General features: G+C 40.4%; 1 long non-coding RNA gene across 5 annotated transcripts; it reads left to right on the forward strand.

The window, feature by feature from the left end:
- The first annotated feature begins 94 nt into the window (after nt 1-94).
- LOC144377155 (uncharacterized) lies at nt 95-18,478 on the forward strand. Of its 5 annotated transcripts, XR_013437823.1 has the most exons (4): nt 95-232; nt 529-766; nt 987-6,329; nt 14,906-18,478. It is a non-coding gene; the product is annotated as an uncharacterized LOC144377155 (long non-coding RNA). The 5 variants fall into 5 exon arrangements; XR_013437822.1 differs by lacking the exon at nt 95-232 and having other exon boundaries at nt 240-766; XR_013437824.1 differs by lacking the exons at nt 95-232; nt 529-766 and having other exon boundaries at nt 773-2,808; nt 4,103-6,329.
- Nucleotides 18,479-18,873: the final 395 nt, after the last annotated feature.

An 18,873-nucleotide genomic window follows, 5' to 3' on the forward strand; every position in this document is an offset into this window, starting at 1 on the left:
TGGGGTGGCGCCCCAGGCGGAGAGGGGCGGGGTTGGGGCGGGGTGGCTCTCCCACTGGAAGGGTCAGGCCTCAGCCCGCAGCCCCCCTTCTCCGATTCTCCCTCGCTCCCCGGACCGCCCCGCCCCGCCAGCTTCCCGGCTCTCGTTTTCCTCCCACCCGGAGGCGTGCTGGGGCCAGGCGGCTACGGAACCTAGTAGCTCTGGCCCAGCCAAGCCGCTCCCTCTGTCCCAGGTGAGCAGTGAGGTCGCCTCGATGCCCCCTTTCGTGCCCTCCTTCCAGCTGTCACCTTGACCCTTGGCCACCTCCCCGTCGAGCATAAAAACGTGCACAAAGAACACAGGATTTGGATTTGCACAGATTGTGGCTTTAAATCTAGGCTGTGTGACCTTGAACAAATTGTCCGACCTCTCGGCGTCAGGTTCCTCGTCCTTAAAGTGACTTGGGAGGATTAGCGATGACGCGTAAAACGTGTAGCACGGTGCCTGGTACAACGCGAGTTCGCAGCTATTTTCACTCCCAACTTGCAGTGATTGGAGCTGGGCCCCCCTCTTCCCGCCCCAGACTCGGCCCAACCTGCTTCGGCCGCGAACGGGGGAGGCGTCCCGGAGCAGCAGACCAGCCGCCCAGCCGACGGTCTCGCGCTCCGATTTCCTCACCGTATGAAATGAAATTCCACAGGGGGATTCAAAAGGAAATGAGACCGGGACGCTCCGTGCTGCTCGGCCCGCCGCCCTTCCTGTCTTGGGGACACGGTTTCTAAATAAGGTTGGGATGGTGAGAGGGCGGGAGGGGGGAGGCTTGACCTGTGTGCTGGGGGCAAGAAGAAGCACAAGCACCAGGACTCTCCCTTCCCCAGCCTCCTGGCCCTACTTCCCTTCAACCTGCGCTCCTTTCTTTCTTATCCTGCTTCTGCGTGGTTCTGGGGATCTGGAGATCTTGCGACCTGGGTACCCATTTAACTTTCCTTTTGCATTCTCAACCTCAGGGGCTTTGTGTGCTCCACCCTCTCTCTGCTTTACCGTTAGCCAGTGAAACTCCCAGCAGGTGGATTGCTAAACCGTTTACTTGTTGCCTGACTGTGGTGGAGCAACTGTGCCTCTCCAAGCCTCAAACTAACATCTGGCCAACTTCTGAGGGAAGTTCATGTCTACCTCACACAGTTGTTGTGAGAGTTAACTGAGATAACGCCTGTAAGTCATTTTGCACAATGTCTGGCACATAGTAAATGGCACATAGTAAATGCTGAATAACTTGGTTATTGTTGGGTTTGGGGTTTTGTTTTCTTCTGGGACCACTAGACAAGGTCAGTTATAGGACAACCTCCTGCTTTCCAGACGTGTTAAAGACATCTCTGGCAGCCCAGGTCTGAGGATATGGGTAGAGGGATTTCTACCCTCTTCCTGAGACCTTTTTGTTCAACATTTGCCACTGTTTTCCTGGGGCTTTTTATACCCTCCCATTTCAGCTGATTCTCTGGCACGTAGCAGGGAGTAGGTATAAATTGGAAGAATGTACCATTAATGTAGTGCTCATATTTTGTCGTATATTTTTAGTTTTCTTATATTACCAACTCAACTTGGCTGAGGGCAAGAATGTAATCAACTTCATTTGGTGTTTGGCTCTGTGCCTAGAATTAATTCGCAGGTCTGTGGTCATGGTCATAACCTCTCTGTGAAGGAGGCTGTATAACAGCCCCTTAAGGAGATTAGCAAACTGAGGCTAGAACCAAAGTAAGAGAAAATGACAGGACCAATCAGATCATGGCCCAATTGAGGCCCTTCAAAGATGGAAATCAATGTTATTTCCCCAGAAAAAGTCCCCATGTGGATATCAATGTACTCAGCAGTAGGGGTGAATCTTTGGCTTGAAGCACTTATGCTGAGTAACACATGAGACCGTTAGCCTACACAGAAGAATAGATAACCAGATGAACAGAGCAAACTATCTATTAATCATTTGGGCTACAGAGATGAACATATTAGGTGAAGAGATTAAATGAATACCTGATCCCCATCCTCTAGGATCACACAGGAGACAAACAATAAACAAACATCAGTAACTCAGTGTGAATAATGTACAGATAGAGAATTGTGGGTAAATCACAGGTCGAGGTAGCTGAGTTTGGAGGGCTACTTAACTGGGCTGACCTGCAGAATTCTGAGCCATTGAACAAAACAGTTAGTGTGAAATTGGCCCTTCTCCTAGAGCAGGAAGAGGAGGGAGGCATGCTCCCTGCTAAAGGCACAAATGTATGGTTTATGAAGGAATGAACTCTCTGCAGTCAAGAGGAGGAACTGCTCCTCACACAGGGCACACAGAGAGGACATCATGTGTGCTGGGTGAAAGAATACTATTACCAACTCAATAAAAATAAAAGAGAACTCATGTAGAACCCTGACTCTGAGCCAAACACTGTGTTCCCTGACTTACATTCATTTCATTTATTTCTCACAACCTGAGAAGATATATTTTTAGAAGTAAAGCAATTTACCCAAGATCACATAGTAAGTAGTGGAGAAGGCTCAGATGCATATGGACCTGGCCCTAAACTCTGTGTGTGTGTGTGTGTGTGTGTGTGTGCGTATGTGTGTGTGTGTGTGTGTGTGTGTGTGTTACTGCTCTCATAGAGGAAACTGCTTAACACCTAGCCTAATCCACAGGTAAAGATGACCCTTTTGCGATCCTGACCTCCTTCTAGGCCTGACATCCCTGCCTCAGCATGTTTGAAGCAACTGTCTCCTATGAGAACACTTGAAGAAGCCCCTTCCCTGTCAGAAGCTTTTCCTGTCAACAGCTTTTCTTTCTAGGTATTTTCCAAAAAAGCAAGCCAGGGGAATCACATTTCAGTCTGAATGTGGAAAGAAAACAAAGACCACAACTTAGAGCTAAGTCTGAATAGCCTGGAGCCCCTTCAGCCCCCCTCTCATGGAGTGGTTTACTCAGTCCACAACTGCCCCTGGTGACAGGCATGGCATGTTTGTCTTTGTTACAGTGACATGCACAGCATTTCTGAGAGGAAAAGATAGTGACGTGTGAATGGAACCTTCAGTTAACCTAAAGTCCTGGCCTGGGCCCCTAGTGGCTCTGGCCCTAGTGCTGGGCAGTTTCCTTGGTCCAGCCAGGAGTGGTAAAGATGCAGCCAGTTTGGAGCTGCCACAAACATGACTTCAGCGGCTGTTGGCCAGTTGGAGGGCTCTCTATTTGAATCTAATGAGGGGCCGGGTTCTAATTAACTCCTGTGATGTGTTAATTTTTCAACCTGACATTTTCTGCTCTAATAGATTCTTGTAATGGTTCCTAAATTAAAGGCTGCATTTAAAGACTAGAGTTTAGGTTAAAATCCATCACCTAAGGGGGTGGGAGCTGTAAACATCCTTTCCCTCCTAAAGGAAACCTCTCATTTGCAGTTCTTTGCTAACCCAATTAAGTGTTGAAGTGGTCACCCCAGAGCCTGCTTTTTATTTCCTGTGAAACAATCCAACTAATCCATATTCAGTAGCTTCCAAGAAAAGTCTTATTTCAACCACTCATGAAGAAACCAGCTTCTTTGAATCTAGGCAGAACATTTAGAACTCAAAAAGAGTTGTCTTGATAGAAAATGCAAGAAAGTAGTTTATTATTACCCTGCTGGTTTTTGAGGGAAAATTTTGCTGGGACTAAAAACTGGTAAGTATTGTGAATTTACTGAAAACAACAGAATCATAGGGAAATACCAAGCCACATCCTATCAGTTTATAAATAGTCTGGATGCTTCATCTTCCCCTGCACCCAAACTAGTTATAAAACAAAACCATGTCTACTGAAGAAGGTGGAAGGGAACACTGATCTGGCTCCAAGTTGAGGAATCAAACATCCCAAAAGGCTAAGTAACAATGATTAACTGGCCTTAGTCCATTGTACTACTAGTCAGGAGGGAAGCATCATCACCACTGAGCTCTTGATGTCAAGGAATCAAAGCCTAGTCGTTCCTCCTACCCATATATTCAGCAAGCATAAGAAGGTAGTGATGGTTTAACACACAGATGAGAAACCAAGACCTCTGTGGGAGGCAAAAATTAATGTAGACACACTTTCTACCTCCACTACCTCATTTTGTTTCAGTATTTGACAAGCCATTAGCTGATGTCTAGAGATGGATTGTTACAGATGTGTCACTGCAGGTATGCAGACTTATAAAAGATGGTTTCTGCCTTCAAGAAGCTTTTAGTAACACTGGGGAAGATGAATATGAGACCAAAAGTGAAACAAGTTTCTTTAAGGCAAGTACTTTTTCTTTGGAATTGCCCCATTCTCCCCCTAGTGTACATAAGGTTCTACATTATAAGGTTCTTGTTTATTCTTTGTCTCTTTCATTACCTTTGAGGTCAGAGGCTTTGTCCTGTTCTCCATTGTGCTCCTGATCAGAATAGAACCGGACCATTGAAGGCACTTAGTAGTTATTTGTTGAATAAATAAATGAATAGTGTAAGTGATAAGTGATCTGCTTTTTCAGAAGAGAGCCTTCATTATGGGCTGGGTATAGGCAACCACCAAAACACATCCAGTTAGATCATAAGCTAAAGCCTGGTTCACAGCTTTCAGCTTTCTTCTGAAGTCATGTTTTGCCAATCATTTATCTTCTTCTTTATGTATTTTTTAAAATTTACAATGCCTATTCTTAAACTCTTTTCAGTAGAACAATATTTTTGGCTAAAATCACCCTTTGATTCAGAGGCAAATGAGTTTCTCTACTTTGTGAATCAACGGAAGATAATCTCTTATCATGGTTTATTGGCTAATCAACCACTCATCTCATTGTCATCTGAAGCCATTGAGAATCAGATATGCCATGAGATAGATCTCAAGCCAAGGAATTGTAAGTCAGTGAATTACTTCTTGGTAAGTTTGTAGGAAAAAATGGAACGTGAACTTATCTTTGAGGGGTATGTATGTAAGTTTTCCAGAGACTCAGGGAAGCAATGGGAAGAAGGCATATGAAATAATCTCTAAGAGGCAACACTTCCATCATGTGATTTTCTGATGAGAAATTAACAGGAATAAAAAGGATGCTACATAATGATCATGTGAAAACATGAATTAGACTAGACAAGGAGGTAGTTTTCAAAACATGGCCTCAAATTCGGTGACATTCCTCCCATTGAAAGGCAGAGTTTGTGTTCCCTCTTCTAGAATCTGGAAGAGCTATGAATTCTCCAACCAATAGAAAACAACAGAACCAAATGACACTAAGTGACTTTAAAGGTATATCATAAAAGGCCATCCAGTTTCTACTTGTCTCCTGGAAAACTTAATTTGGAGATCTGAGCATTCTTTTAAGTAGCCCAACTTCTCTAAGATACTATGCAGGAGAGGTCACCTGCAGACTCCCTATATAATGTTCTCAAGATGAACTAGTTTTTCAGACAGCCCAAGACAGTTCCAGAAGTAAAGAAGCCGTCTTGAAAGTAGGTGCTTTGGCTCCAGCTGTTCCTGTTTTTTTCAATCATCACTGCACATACATCCTGGAGCATAGAACCATCCTTGCCGTACCCTTTTCAGATTCCTGCCACACACAATCCATGATTATTATTATTTGATGTCTTTAAGTATAAATTGGTTTGTTTTTCAGCAACATGTAACCAGAACAGAATTAAGTTATCAAAGGAGAGAGTGATTTTGCTTGGAATAATAATAAAAAAAAAGAATGAATACCATCCAAAGATGTTATGTCTTCTCCTGGGGATAGAGATAGCATGTTTTCAGTTATGAGCCACAGTTGTATTGTGTGAACTAGAAGCATGATTTAAATGTTGAATTTCATCTGGAACTTAAGCTAGAAGAATTGTGTGTGTGAATTCCAACCTACAAGGAACAGAATCAGGGTATTTGTACTGTGTCAAAATGTAGCAAGACTGGGACTATCTTTCTCAGAATTCCCTTCCCTATGTGGTTCATAACTAGGGTTGACCACAAGAGAAATTGTCGCAAGAGTGGGAGGTAATTGAGAAACAGAATTTTCATGCTCTGAAAGTTAGTGGCAGATGCCAGCACACCATGGAGTCACAAACATTTTCTTGAATCTTCTGGCTCCCCTGTTGGCATGGGAAGCACTCAGACTTGTAGCTCCTCTAACTCCTGAAGATATCTTTCATATTCTTCAAGTCCTGGCCAGATGAATGAATAGTTCTGTCACTAAGAGCTCTAGCTTTTGCAAGTCACCTGCTCAGTCAAGGTTAGAGGTGGTTTTTATCTATGGATTTTCTTGATTCCCCAAAATTCATACCTAGTTTTCTTCCTTGACTGCAGGCCTGCCTGATCTGTATGACTTCAAGTACAACACCAGACAGAGGTAATACCTTGCATTAGAGTGTTTTACTGGTTTTCACAGTTCTGAAAGGTCTAATCCTTATGGTAAATTCTTTATTCTGTCTCATTCATAGTGACTCCGTATCTTTGATCAGATCTAACTGATATATCCCTTTAAAAAGATTCATATAATGTTAGCACTTGGAAACTACCATAGAATTCATCTCATCCACTCCTCTCCTGATGAATGGGGAACCGAGGCTCCAATTTCAACTACCCAAGTGGCACACAAATAATGAGTTGAACCAGTCTGCTAACCTGCACCTACTATATCAGATCATATTACCTATACCCAAAACTTAAGTATTTAAGTGCCTCTATCAAGCACCAAATACTAAGTACTTTACATACATTATTTCATTTAATCCACATTACCTCCAGAATTTATTTTAAATCTGAATTACTTCTCTTCATCCCCACTGTCATGAACATATAACCCTCATCATCTCTCACTTGATAACTGGCTCCTGAATTGCCCCCCTACTTTTATTCTGGCTCACCAAGGATGTATTCTCTACACAAAAAAAGGAATCTTTTAAAAGCTGCTCCAATGCATCAGGCCTACAAAGACCTGTGAGATCTGGCCCCATCTCCCTGTCTCTTCAGTCATATTCTCTGCCTTGTTCACCACACTCTGGCCACCTTGACCTTCCTTCTCTTCCTAAAATGTGCCACACTAGTTCCTATCATAGTATTGTTGCTACCCCCTCTGCCTAGACTGCCTCTCCTGGGTCTTCTCATGTTTGTTCCTTCCTGACAAATGTGATTTCCTCTGAGAGATCTTCCCTGAACACTCACGTCTCATTCTTACTTTCTGTTGGTCACTCCTAAGCCCTGTTTTATTTCTTTCACAGTGCTTATTGATGTATACCACTGTCCGAGGTATTTAATTGCTTGTTTATTTTCTCTCTCTTAACTGAAAGGTAAAGTCCATGAAGTCAGGGTATTGACTATCTTATACACTAGTATGTCTCTAGTATAAACCTAGTAGGCGCTTGGTAAATATTTGTTAAATGAGCAAACCTGTGTGGCAGTACTATAATTCTTCTGTTTTACATATCAGACAACAATGTGTGAGAAATTAAGAAACTTTCTTGAGGTTTCTCAGTAAATGGCAAGTTGCTGTTCTGACATGGGTCTGTGTAACTGTACAACCTGTGTGGTATTTAACCCCTGTCTTAGACAACTTTATTGTCTCTCCTCTCCACAGCTCTCCTCTGGGTGGAAAATTTATCCTAGTATATTGGAACTGTAAGGAGCCTTTGATAATCAGCTGCTTCCTTACCTAGTCATTATAGTAAAGTTAATCAATCAACAACTGTTTATTGAGTCTAGTAGGATACATTGCTTAGGTAACAAAAATTTCTCACCCCCAAAGGGTAGACATTAAGGACTCATTTATAGCACCCTGGGAATTTCCAAAAACCTGCATTTTTGTCTGATTGTCCTTCAGTAGCTTTCTATTGTTCAGCTTCAAGGATTTGATGGACTTATAGGTCTTCCTGCCTTAATTTTTCCTCTATTACCTCTGTTATTTCTTTTTCCTTTAAGAATCCAAACCTGAGCTCAGTCTGGTGACCCACAAGCAAGAGAGGTGGGAGGGAAAGGGAGGGATAAGGGGAATTGCACGGAAGATGAAAGGAGACCCTCATCATTATACAGAATACATGTATGACGATGTGGGCGGGGGAAAGAAGTGTGTCCCATTAGACTGGGTAGAGAGAAGTGATGGGAGAGGAGGGGAGGGGAAGGGGGGAAAGGAAGGACAGCAGAATAAAGCAGACATTATTATTGCTATATGTATATATGTGGCTGCATGACCAATGTGATTCTGCAACCTGTACACTCAGAAAAATGAGAAATTATACCCCATCTGATTCAAATGTATGATATGTCAAGATCATTGTACTGTCATGTGTAACTAATTAAAACAAAGTTTAAAAAGAAAATCCAAACCTGGCAGGGTATGATATTGTACTCCTATAATCCCAGTGGCCTGGGAGGCTGAGGCAGGAGGATCACAAGTTCAAGGCAAGCCTCTGCAGATCTTTTCTCTCTCTCTCTCTCTCTCTCTCTCTCTCTCTCTCTCTCTCTCTCTCTCTCTCTCTCTCTCTCACACACACACACACACACACACACACACACACACATATTTATTTACATATATATATACACACACACATACATATAACTGTATGACTGGAGATCTGGAGATGGAGATATAGCTCAGTGGTAAAGAACCCCTGGGTTCAATCCCCAGTACCAAAATAAATTTTAAAAACTGCAAATCAATTGTTCCATTTCTATTCTATACTGTTGTATTATAAAACAAGAAGAAAGATGCCTTTTAAGAAAGCAGTTTTCATGCAAAGAAACAGTAACAGCTGATCACATCTGTTAGGCTACTACAGACCTACAGACTTAGAAAGAAATTTTCAGATCATCTGCTACAGAATCTTGTTTAACAAATAAAGAAGATGAGACTGAATTGAGAGGGAATGACTCATCAAAGATAGGTTTAGAACTTGGTAGTCCTTACCCTGCCTCTAGGACTCTTTCCACCACATCTGTCTTCTCTGTACTTCCTTTCTCCAGAAACCAGGATTGCTGTGAAAATCAGGTTAGGTAAACAGCGAAGATCCATCAGGTAGACCCAAGGCTTCAGACTGCATATGGGAAGTTAGGTCATAGATTACTCTGTATAAACAGATCCTTTCCTGTTCTTATAATACTCCCACACATTATCACTCACTCATAGAGTGAACAGGCAATGCTTGCCCTGCCCACCCTGCAAAGTGACCAATCACTTTATGTCTGCCATGGCATTTCTCCTTTCTCCTTATCAAAACATTGTTTTTCAGAAAAAGCATTGTGTTGAATGACTCTCATTTCTACCTCTGTGACTCTTTGAAGCCTTCCCCAGAGGGGCAAGCTAATAAGGTCTAAATTTCCGCATCTACCCGAGGCCAAAGTGGTAGAGGCTTAAAGAATGTTGAAACTGCAAAACACCTTAGAGATCAAGGAGTCAAGGTCATCACCTCCTTTTGCAGATTAAATGAGGATACAGAGGAAAAGGAAACATTAACTGTCCACACAAATACTGCTAGCTAGACATGGGTATGCTAGAACCTAGGCCTTTTGACTTTGTAGTTCAGTATTCACTACATCATGCTGAAGTCTTGGCACTTACAACACAAAGAACACATCGAACCCCCAGGAAAGTGTGTTGAAAGATGCACAATATCTTTCACCAGAAAATGAGGAATTCTGTTTGGTCCTTAGAATAAAGCTACACAATAGCAATTCTCTCCAATAAAAACAAAGGCAAAAAAATTTCTCTATCATCTTAGGGGTTTTGTGAGAATTGAAGAGATTTATTTAAGTTTATTTAATTTTTTTTTAAATACTGGAGGGTTCTTACCACTGGGCTTGGAAAATACTGTTAGCTTTCTCCCCTACCCCACACCAGCTTTATTGCAATATAAGTAACAAAATTGTATATATTTGTGGTTTACAATTTGATGCTTTGACACATGTATATTCTGTGAAATGAATGCCACAGTCAAGTCAATTAACATAGCTATTATGTCACATAGTTATCTTTTTTATGTATGTGGTGAAAACATTTAAGATCAAAAATTTCTCAGTATAAACTATGGAATTTGCTGTGGTCACCATGCTATATATCAGATCTCTATACTTTATTCATCCCACATAACAAAGTTTTACCCTTTGAATAGCATCTCCTGATTTCCCTACCTCTTACCTCCTTGGCAACCAACTTATTTTTTATTCCAAATATAAGTGAGATTGTATAGTGTTTGCCTTTCTGTGCCTGTCTTCTTTTACTTAGCAGAATATCCTCCAGGTTCATACATATTGTCACAAATGACAGGATTTCCTTTTTTATATAAAACAGAATAATATTCCATTTTCTCCCTCTCTCTCTCTCTTCACATGTGTGTGACATTTTCTTTATCCGTTAGTCATCAATGAACACTTAGTTTGATTTAGTACCTGCTGCAGTGAACATGGGAATATAGATTTCTCTTCAACATACTGATTTTATTTCCTTTGATTATATATCATGTAGTGGGATTGCTGGGTCACATGGTAGTTCTATTTTTAATTTTTCAAAGAATGATATACTGCTTTCTATAATGGACTATTTTCCACAATCCTCATCAATGGTGTACAAGGGTTCCCTTTTCTGCATGTCCTTGCCAACATTTGTTATATTTTGTCTTTTTAATGATAACTATTTTAAAAGGTCTGAGGTAATATTTCATTGTTGTTTTGATTTTCATTTCCTTGATCATTAGTGGTGTTGAGCACCTTTTCATATACCTGTTCATCATTTGTATATCTTCTTTTGAAAAATATCTATTAGGTTCTATGTCCATTTTTAAAACCAGGTTTTCCTAATTTTAAGTTGTGTGAGTTCCTTATAATTTTTTTATAATAACCTCTTATCAGATTTATAATTTACAATTATTTTCTCACATTCTGTAAGTTGCCTTTTCATTGGGTTGATTGTTTTCTTTGCTATACAGAAGCTTCTTATTTTGAAGCAGTTTCTTTTGTCTGTTTTTGCTTTTGTTGCTTGTGTTTTTGGGGTCATATCCAAAAATTCATTGCCCAGATCAATGTCAAGATGCATTTCCCTAGTAGGTCTATAGTTTCAGGTCTCATACTTAAGTCTTTATACCATTATGATTTGGGTTTTGTATGTGGTGTGAGGTAAGGGTTCAATTTCGTTCCCTGTGGATATCTAGTTTTTCTAAGACCATTTATTGAAAAGATTTGCTGCTTTTAAAAATTCTTCATTTTTGACTTTTGAGAATTTGATTATAATGTCTTGGTGAAGATCTATTTATATCTATTCTATTTGGGGTTCTTTGGGATTCATGAATCAACCAACATTCTTTTGAGATTTCCAAAGTTGTCTCTGGCAGATATTTTCTTTCCCCAAGGTTCTCCTTTAGCACAAACCAAAAGGCCTGGTTCCTTCAGCAGATGTAGCAATGCATAAAGCCTCAAGTCCTCCAATTCCAGGTTATTTTTCATTGCCCTTGGGAGCAGTAGCTCTTATGCCAGCACGGATATACTATTTTGAAACTAGACGAATTTCTCAGAAAACTCAGGCAAAGTGCCATTTCAAGGGTATGTTTCATAGTATCATCCCACAGTGTAGTATCACAGCTCCTGTCCCTCAACCCAGGCTTTGCCACCTAAGGAGAAGAGCTGCTTTGTTCAGGGTTCACCTCTGAGCATGTTGGAGAAACCACATTCACAAAATTCAAAGGGATATTTTGCTCTCGTGAGATACTCTTTTACCATGGGATAATTGCAAAGGTACATTTTTCCATGGAATAATGCATATAATAATTTCCAGTTCTTGTCTTAGGTCAGGTACCTTAGAAGAAGAGCCTGAGATAGGGATTTGTGGTAAAGTGAAAAACTAAATGTTTTCAAGAAGGGAAGAGAGAGATATAATAGAAGACCTCGGTTAATGTCTAACTTCAGCCTGATCCCATGGGGAGTGATAAGCACAAATTACACCACAGAGTTAGTTCCACATTGAGGTAAGAAGGGCTGGTATTTGTTTTCCCCATGACCACTGGTTGGTCATCGGTCACTGTCAGCAGAGGTCACACACAGCACATGGTAGCTCTTGGCCAAGGGCAATTCTCCAAAGAAGGGAATAACTGTGAGTTGTATTCACCAACTGTCCCAGCAGTTGGGAGTAGCTGCCTCTGTGCACTGGCATCCTTAGGACAAAAACAGCAATTCTAAATCATGAGACAAAAAAGTTATTTGAATCTAAATATTGGTTTATTAATCTTGAAGTTCATAATCTTGAAGAGATTATATCTCACTATTTATTCCTTTTTATGCATTTAGTTAGTGAGTAAACCAAGACAGAAATCACATAGCAAAATTGACCTGTAATTCCAAGTAGCTATGACTAAAGATGATGTTCAAGTATCCTATGTAAGTATTCTGCCAACCTACTGAAATACATCTTTGTTACAGTTCAATCTTATAGTATGACCAATAGGTGGCACCAGAAACACCCATACATATTCCTTATTCTAACTAATTTATGCAGTATGTATGTATATGCTGTTATTTCAATCTCTTTATTTAGGTTTTTTATATTGAAGATCCAACCCAAAACTTGGTAGCTTACAGTTTACCATAGTCAAATTTGCAACTGTACTTTTATCTCATAGGATTCTTTGAGTGTGAAAAAAAAATAGGGTGATAGGGCCAGTGAATTCAGAAAGAAAACATCTATTCATTAGCAAAAGGAAGGAAAAAAGACTGGAGCCCTGCATCCTTTTCCTTCAAGGTCTGTTGAGTGTATAAATGCCGAGGATTATTAGGAAATATTTGAATAACAGGATAAAAAAGTCAAGGATACTGCCTCCAAAACATGAACTTTATTCCCCACTGAAAACAGACTTGGATGTCAACCAAGTCGTTCAAGGATTGCCCTCGCCAATATCTGACCACAGGGTTCCACCCCGGGAAAGGTCTTCGAGTCCTGCATTCACCATTTTCAAGTTTGCTTCTTTTGAAGTTTGTGCTTTATTGTTGATGAAGGGAAGTAAAGGAGGAGGGGTGCTACATCTTTCAGTTTTTTTCCCAGCAGTGCGGTATTGCACTCTTTTCCTATGACAGCCTGTTCTAAGCAGCAGGATGATTTAGAAGAAAAGGCACTGAGCTGAGAATTGGGCAACAATAATTTACCATTTGCTAAGCATTTCTGTAATCAGGATTTGACCTTCCAACCATGTTAAAAATGGGGATACTGACTCTCAGTTCATTTAAGCTAGCCAGGACCCCGACCCAGTTCCTATGACCTCAAGGCAAAAGCTAAATGCAGATGTGCTAGAGCTCATCATGCATATTCGGACAAATCATTTCACCTCATTAGTCTTCAGTTTCATCTACACCTAAGAGGCCAAAATGCTCTGCCCCAGAACACCTTGTAGCTAGAAATCTCCAGATCCTGAAGAGTACGTGTAGAGTGTAGTGTCTTGTGTACTGATTGGGACTGGAGGTGTGGCTTGGCACCACCATCAGTAGGAAGGGAGGGTAAACTCACTTTGATAGTGTTCCAAAGTGGAAGGTGACACGGCTATTATACAATGCGTTAAACAGTCTGGTTCTCATATTTTTCGGGGAAAGTAAATACCAGGACCTAATTAGACTTTCCTATACCTGTCATCAGCCTATTATACTGTAAACATCATGCCTCTGTGAGCTTTCCTTTCCAAATGAAATGATCCCAAGGTTTGGAATTTCTTTTTACATGGCATACTCTTCTTCCATGTGTGCTAAAAATGATCACTGTCTTTTTCTGAGCCTTTACTATTTTTGCTCTGCTTTTTTGACCCAAGACTGATTAAAAGGAATTTGTTTGCTTGCTTTAATTTTTACATAAAAGATAGAGAGGCAGTAAGACTCTTCTAGAGTACACAAGGATTTATTTATTCATATACAACCTCTAAAATGTGAATGAGAAAAGCCAGGAAAGAAAACTAATCTTATCTGAGTGCCTATAATGTGAAAGGCCCTCTGCTAGGTCTACTTGATAATATTATCTCCCTTCATCTTCTGGGATGGGAGGTAGTGCTGTGTTATGGTCTGTGCCCATACACTCAGGTCAGACAGACTTGGTCAGACAGACTTGACTTTTCATCAGAAACATCATGCTGTCTGACCATGTGACTTTGGAAAACCTATGTAACTTTTCTAATATTTGTTTCCTCAGTGAGGCAACATACGTAAAGTACTTAGTATTACTTGAATAAGTGCTCAGTGAATGTTAGCCAACAGAGTTACAACTACCCCAAAGGGCAGGTCTTATCTACTTCACATTTGAATGAAAAATGTACAGTTCTAAGAAGTTAAGTAAAAGATTTTCAAACCCATATTGATCTGAGACTGTTGTGTTTCTTTTCCCCAGTACTCTGCTTTACCCAGGGAAAACATTCTACACTCCACCCTTCATCCCTTTTCATTTTGCCATCACAGACTCCACAAAAATAAATTCTGGAACCAGATGATCTGTTTCAAATCTCAGCTATACCACTTGTTAGTTACATAACTTTTGGCCAATTTCCTAACCTTTCTGTACCTTAGTTTCTTCAGTTATTGAATGGGAATGATAACAGTCCTTGTCCCTTAGGTTCTTTTAAAGATTAAATAAGCTAATACAAATGCTGGTCAATTGTATTGTCCTATCTTTTTACCATCGTTTGTCTAGGGCAAGGTCAACAAAATATTTCTATATTACCATGGTTTGTCTGGGGCAAGGTCAACAAAATTTTTCTATAAAGAGCAGATAGCAAATATTTTAGGCTTTGTGGGCTACATGGTCTCTGTTACCACTGCTTGTCTATTCTGTTTTACTGGGAAAGAAGTCATAGACAATAAATCAACAAATGAGTATATTGTGTTCCAATAAAACTGAAACTTGATTTCATATAATTTTTAAGTATTAAAAAATATTCATCATTTTAAAAATGACAATTTTTTTCTTTACAGTCAAAAGAAGAAGAAGAAGAAGACAGTGGCAGCAGGCTGGATTGGATCTGTGGGTCATAGTGTATTGACTTCTGATCTCAGGAATGGACATGTGATCCACAAATGACCAAAGTCCTGCCATGAGTTTTAATAAGTGGATAGTGTGTGCTTCTTCCTACTGAACCATGATTCCCATTGGCACCTTCCTTCCCAAATGGAAAGATTCTGTCTGTGGCAAAACAGAATGAGGCCAGCAACAGAAAGAATCAGTGCCAAGCAGTCAACTAAGAGACAGAGCGAGGGAACCCAAGTCCTGAAAACTTCATGTGACCCTCTAGATCTAGCGATGCCTATTAGTTCCACAAGCTAGTGCATTCCTCTTTGTTGTTGTAGTTCAGGGTTTTTCCTTTTGTTTTGTTTTTCCAATCCAGTCTGAGTTAGGTTACAGTATCTGTAATAGAGTTCTGATAAAGAATCAAGGGCTTACTTTCCTCACACTTTGCAATACTACTGTACATAGTTACTAAGAAGAGGGAAAGTTAACAGGTATCGTGCACCTACCATATGCCAGGCAATTTAGTAAGTGCTTTCACATCTGACAACCCTGAGGTTGGCTTTATTATCCTCGTTTTGCCAGGAACACAGATATGTTTAATGCCAGTAGATCGCTTGCTCAGATACCACATTTGATGGAAGAACAAAGTTAAAAGGATTTTGAAGAGGGTGAGGAAAGGACTATTTCTCATTTTCTTTCAGTCTCCAAGAAAGAATGGATGGAAGAATAAACTCTGTCACAGCACACTTAATTCCTTTTCTGGGAAAGAGGGCATGTACTCATTAAGAATCCCTACTGTTCCCCTTGGCCATTCTGGGGAGTGGGGAGTGGTAGTCCTGGAGTTCTCACCCAGCTGCCCAGAAGAGAGTGGACAAGCAGCTGAGGCTGCTGATAAACAGCCTGGGTTAATCCCAGCTGCAGTTTGCAGCTCCCTTGCAGGACCCATCCAGGATTTCCTTCAAAAGTATCACTTCACAGCAGCTGGCTGGCTTGACTCTGCCAACTGCTTGACCCTGCTGCACAGGAAACTTCAGCAGGTAGAACCTGGCCAGCCCAAACAGACACACCCCATGCTCCTTAAGATAGACTAGGAAGGCTCGCACAAACAGGGCTCACATAATAGAGGATGAGAAGGAAGCAGGGAAAATAACCCTTCATATCCATTAACCCCCACTCATCTTGATACATCATCTTGATACATTTGAGTTTTGGATTGAAGAACTGCCAATATTAATACTTACTATTTGTTGGACAACTGCCCTATTTCCATTTCTTGTTAAACTAGCTATCATTATTTATCAGTCAATTTAGTGGCAGGCACTGTGCCTATATTATTATTAATCATCTCAGCAATTCCATAAAAGAGATATTATATATCACCTGTTAGTTTATGGATGAGGAAACTGAGATGACTAGAGGTTAAGAACTGATGAACACTAGAAGGGAAGGAGTATTTGCACCTAGTCTGTTGTCTCTGTTTCTACCACATTACTATGGGGGGGGGGGGAAGAGGGCATGGACTAAATGAGAGAAGAGGCATTACTTTTCTTGCCTCAGGTAGTGGGGTTAGGAAAGATTAAACCACCATAAACTGAGGCTTGAATTCCTTCCTCAAGCTCTAGGGCTCTGTGGCAGGGAATTTTGTTATTTTGTGTTCATCTGCTATACCATTGGTACCTAACTCATGTGTGGCCCAGAGCAAGGGCTCAACAAATTTCTGTTGAATGAGTGAGTAAATGAGTTAAGGTTTCCTCTGCTTTCAGTAAAACAGGAAAATTGACTTGGTAGGGCCCTGTCTTCGTTTTTCTTTATAGAACTCTTAAAAATCATGTAAACTCCTACCATTTAGTGCAGTGGAGTTGAAATTTACCCAATTTCCAGGTCATTGTAAAGGCATTGATTTACTTAAAGCCACCTTAGTGATCTGAAAGTGAATGCAGCTTTTGAAAATACCCTTCCTATTGAACTTGGAGAGCAGTGTGGAGCAGGGAAATAATTTGATTTCAAAAGCTTCCTTTGGGTCTTTTTTTTTTTTTTATGAACTACAGGCAGGCAGTAATCAAGTTCTGTATGCTGAGATAGTTAAACAGAGACCTCTAGAAGGCAAGTCTTTAAAATGGGAGTGGAGGGAAAAAAGGAAAAATTGGAAGAAAAGGTCAAAAGCTGAAGCTTTGCCTATTGATTATCCTGTAGACAGATCCTGCTCTCAGTTCCCTTTTGCTTGCTCTCTGGGGCAAGGCTGAGTTAGCAAACTATAAATTCCACTAGTCTAAGTGTGAGGAATGTGGAGATGAATGTGAGGAAGTCTCCATTCCAGAGGAAAGGGCACCATAGTGGGCCAGCTGGAGATGGAAGACAGAACACATCCCAAGTGTGAGCCAACAGAGATTTGAAATTAGAATCTGGGCTCAACCTAATCTGGGTTTTAAGAACTTTGATTGTAAATGGATAGGACCGTCAAGTAATTGAAAGAAAGTCTGTAGAGACCTTAAGTGACATGAGATTGATTTGTCAAGAAAAAAAAACCTGGCAAATTTATCAGATCATTTGAATCAATGTATCTTGTTGGCAAAGAGTGGCATTTGTGCAGGAAACTAGTGAAGTAGAGAGGAAGGTTAAAAGAAAATAACAGCCGTATAAACATGAGCAGAAGGTCACCTCGTACCCAGAGAAGCCTGTATTGCCAGCAGACAGACAGGGATCTTAAGCAGCTCATCCAACTTTCCATGGGTTGTGAGTGATGCTGCCCACTAGAACCTGTGGCCTGGGATCCAGGCCTAGGCTTACTTTGGGAATTTCTGCGAAGAATTGTTTTTACTGGGAAGTATGGTTTAGAAGTATGGTTGGGAACAGTATTTTTGAAGATATCTACTATCTGAATGCTGGCACCCATTGAGGATTTCTGGATTCTTCAAAATTTAACAACTGCCTCTTTCCTTGCCATAATTAGGCCAGTTATAAACAACAACTGATGTGGGAACTAAGAATTCAAGGAAGATTTGCTTTGAGCTGAAGGATTTAAACCTATGTTCTCTTAACATGACTTCCTCTAGTCATGGGGTGCATGAAAGACAGAATAGATATTTCGTTAATAGAAAGTTGGGACTCCAGACTAGCGCTGCCATTAATATGTAAAGTTAGACAAGCCATTTCACTTCTTGGGATCTCATTTTCCTTAACCTTTAAATAGAAATACAGTATTTTCTTTGCTTCTCACAGAAAGTAAAATGAAGAATAACCAAGTGTTTTTTTTTAATATGAAAATTGATTCAACTGTGTTACTTGAAAAAAACTTGTAAATCCGGGTTTAAGTTCTCCAAATATTACTTACTACCTTTATATTCTTGAGCATTATTTCTTAACTTGTCAGTGCCTCAATTTCCTGGTCTCTAAACACTTTTTCCAAAAAGTTCTGAAGACTGAATAATATGTGTAAAGCACCTACCTGATAGATGGGATTTGATAAATTATACAGTATGATTATGACTCATATCAAGCAAGAAACACATATTAAATACTTAGATGAGTACTTAACCTGATGCATGGTTAATGCTGATGATGATTATTATTACCATTAATGTTTTACCAGATGTGGAAAACTGTCTAAAATGTAGAAATTCTCTTGTCAATGGCCTAATGGAACAGAAATTAATGCAATCCGTGCAAAGCAACCTGGGCTTTACTAGACCTAAATCTTTCCCTAATGCCTCTGGAAATCTTGTTTCACAAAAGTTTCGTTCTATTCAAATGGGAACAATAGAGGGAATAAAACTACTAACTGTGTTTAATGCATAGGCAAAACCCAAACTCAGGGTAGGCCTTGGACACAATTCCTCAGCAATCACTCAGGAGCAACCACAGCCCCACCAGAATAATGTTCTGCCAGAAGCCTCAAAGCCAGGGTGGTGTCCTTCTACCAACTCACCACAGAGAT

Source organism: Ictidomys tridecemlineatus, chromosome 4 (assembly GCF_052094955.1).
Source record: "Ictidomys tridecemlineatus isolate mIctTri1 chromosome 4, mIctTri1.hap1, whole genome shotgun sequence".
In the NCBI taxonomy this organism is placed as follows: Eukaryota; Metazoa; Chordata; class Mammalia; order Rodentia; family Sciuridae; genus Ictidomys; species Ictidomys tridecemlineatus.